Source organism: Salvelinus sp. IW2-2015, unplaced genomic scaffold (assembly GCF_002910315.2).
Source record: "Salvelinus sp. IW2-2015 unplaced genomic scaffold, ASM291031v2 Un_scaffold1826, whole genome shotgun sequence".
Classification (NCBI taxonomy): Eukaryota; Metazoa; Chordata; class Actinopteri; order Salmoniformes; family Salmonidae; genus Salvelinus; species Salvelinus sp. IW2-2015.
In genome coordinates, this window is record NW_019943197.1 from 160,579 (window position 1) to 164,114 (window position 3,536).

The 3,536-nt window shown below is 40.1% G+C and overlaps 1 protein-coding gene across 1 annotated transcript in view; it reads left to right on the plus strand.

Annotated features, from left to right (window-relative positions):
- The window catches only part of LOC112072112 (CD209 antigen-like protein C), a 166,535-nt gene that overhangs the window by 73,478 nt on the left and 89,521 nt on the right, over positions 1–3,536 (plus strand). The gene's annotated exons all lie outside the window — the stretch shown is intronic.

Genomic DNA, 3,536 nt, shown 5'->3' on the forward strand with positions numbered 1-3,536 from the left:
ATTGATGTTTGTGTGTATGTATTGACTGTTTGTGTGATGTTAGTTGTGTGTATGTATTGATTTTGTGTGTATTTAGAAAATGTAGTTCTGTCCTTGAGCTGTTCTTTGTCTAACTAAGTTTCTGTATTATGTTTTGTGTGGGATCCGGGAAGAGTAGCTGCTGCTTTTGCAACATCTAATGAGGAAATACAACAAAATACCAAATACCGCAAATTAAATTAACCCTGTAGGGAGTCTAGTTGATAGGTAATCGACTAGCCGACTGTTCCCCGGAGCTCCGCGTGTAGGGATTTGTAGCAAGTGCGTGAACAAGGCTATTGAACTAGACATTGGTGTCTGTCTTTATCCTTTATCCAACATATCATACTGAAACAAGAAACCCTTGCTCAACAAAATAACTTAAAGAGTCGCTCGAATGAATGCTTCAATCTAGTTGACATCGGTGAAGTTTCTCTGTCATGTTTCACGGAGCAAAGACATTGGGGAATGTGGAAGTCGTTAAGAACCAAAAACATTGGTCTTGGTGATTAAGAGGGATGTTTGGTACCATAGTGTCTGACATGGGTCTGACTGTCATGGTTTCAGTGTTGTGTTACCTGTTAGACTGTATGATTGGACAGCCCTGATAGTCAGGAGGCCTGTCTGGGAGGAGGACGTGTGCTGAGATGACACCATATAGACAGGATCTCTGGAGTGGGTGAATGACTTGTCATTTGAAAAAAATGTTTTACATAAGGACTGAAATATAGCTGTAACAACAGTCGAGTGACCAGATCTCTCATTCTCTTTCGTCATTCTCTCTTCGGTCCCTCCCTCTCTCTTCGTCTTCTCTTCCGGTCGTGCCTCTCTCTCTCTCTCTCTCGTCGCTCTTCTCGTCTGCCTTGCTCTCTCTTGCCTCTCTACGTCTCTCTTCTCTCTCGTCTCTCTCTCTCTGCTCTCTCTCTCTCTCTCTCTCTCTCTCTTCTCTCTCTCTCGGGATAGCCCTCAATACATACACACAAACATCAATACATACACACAAACATCAATACATACACACAAACATCAATACATACACACAAACATCAATACATACACACAAACTACCTAGGTCAAATAGGGGAGAGGCTTTGTGCGGTGAGGCGTTGCTTCATGCTTTATGTGTTTTTTTAAACCAGGTTTGCTGTTCATTTGAGCAATTTGAGATTGAACAGAGTTCCATTCAATAATGGCTCCAAATAATACTGGGCGCTTTCTTCAATTTGATTTGGGGAATGTGAAAAAGACAACATATAATGACAAAAGTATAATCTAATTATTGACAAGTTGACTCACAAGTAGCCTACCAAAATGTCGGGAATTATAAGGAGAAATATATCTAAATCAGGTAAGATAATATCCTGCACCACATGTGAATAAATCGTTCTGCAGTCTTTGACTGTTCTCTATAGCTCCTTTTCCATATTTGTGGGTTGGGGTTGGGTGCAGGCCTCAGATTGTCACTTTATCACATATAGCCAGTGGTGGAAAGAGTAGCAAATTGTCAAAGTAACGATACCTTAATAGAAAATTAAGTCACTCAGTAAAATCCTACTTGAGTAAAAGTCTAAAAGTATTTGGCTTTAAATATACTTAAGTATCAAAAGTACATAATTGCTAAAATATACTTAACTTAAAGTAAAAGTATTAAAAATTTCAAACTCTTTATATTAAGCAAACCAGACCTCACCATTTCCTTGTTTTTATATTATTTACGGATAGCCAGGGGCACGCTCCAACACTCAGACATCATTTACAAACAAGGCATGTGTTTTAGTGTTTTAGTGAGTCCGCTAGATCAGAGGCAGTGGAGATGGCCAGGGATGTTCTCTTGATAAGTGTGTGAATTAGACCATTTTCCTGTCCTGCTAAGCATTCAAAATGTACGAGTACTTTTGGGTGTCAGGTAAAATGTATGGAGTAAAAAGTACAATATTTTCTTTAGGAATGTAGTGAAGTAAAAGTAAAAGTAGTCAAAAATATAAATAGTAAAGTACAGATACCACAAAAAACACTTAAGTAGTACTTTAAAGTTGCGGATGGGTTGTTATTAGTAATTGGGGGCGGGTGCAGGGTGAACAAACAGCTGACCCTCACACAGCTTCTGTCTTGAACCATGACAAAGATTGTCTATTATATTGACAAGATAATCAAGTGACATGCTCTAACAATGGAAATACATATCGTCAAATGAATGAAGGCGAGATCAGGTGGAACCATTTGAGGCAATGAGAAATCAGGTGGAACCATTCGAGGCAATCAGAGATCAGGTGGAACCATTCGAGGCAATGAGAGATCAGGTGGAACCATTCGAGGCAATCAGAGATCAGGCAAACGTGTGAACAACCGGCTACAAAGATGTTTCTCTCAACCTCACACCAAATCTAACAACATAACCAACCTTATTAAGATCTGTTAATGTAGATTTTTACATCAACAAATAACCTTCAATTCATTGCATTTTCATCTCTTATCAAAATTAAAATAAACCAATAAATATATTTTATTTAAAAAATGATCTTTCTCAAGAACATCACATACAATAATCTCTCAATATACTCCCCAAAATGTTTGGGCGGGGGTGACCCCGCTAGGGGAAGCCAGAGATCGGTGTATAATGGTGAGATGCTCATGTCTCCGCCCTAACAAAGGTAGTCATTGTCCCAAAGGAGGGAAGGCAGGAAACAAGTTTAGGTCTACAAATTATGCACATAGATAGACATCAGGTTTATTTCTGACAGATTTTGGCAAGAGAGAGCTCTCACTACGCCTCGTCCTCTCTGCTAAAACTATCTCACCGGAGAAAGCATCCGAGTGAGCGAAACAGAGCGAAACAGTCTGGCTTACTGTATACTGAGTGTACAAAACATTAAGGACACCTTCCAATTATTGAGTTGCACCCCCCTTTTCTCCTAAGAACAGCCTCAATTCGTCGGGGCACGGACTCTACAAGGTTTGAAAGTGTTCCACAGATATGCTGGCCCATGTTGACTTCAATGCTTCCCACAGTTGTGTCAAGATGGCTGGATGTCCTTTGGATGGTGCACCATTCTTGAAATACATGGGAAACTGTTGAGCGCGAAATACCCAGCATCGTTGCAGTTCTTGACCCAGCATTGTTGCAGTTGTTGACACAAACATTCACCCTCTGAATGGCACACATACACAATACATATATATCTCAATTGCTTCAAGGCTTAAAAATACTTCTTCAACCTGTCTCCTCCCCTCCATATACACCGATTGAAGTGGATTTAACAAGTGACATCAATAAGGAATCATAGCTTTCACCTGGATTCACCTGGTCAGTCAATGTCATGGAAAGAGCAGGTGTCCTTAATGTTTTGTACACTCAGTGTTTGTATCCCATCTATCTGATGCTGTCTGGACAGAAATATCATGTATGACATGCCATACTCTCTTTGTCCAGACAGCATCAGATACATGGTCTACACATACTGAGACAGAGGGGAGCTGTTTCACTGTCCAGACAGCATCAGATACATGGTCTACACATA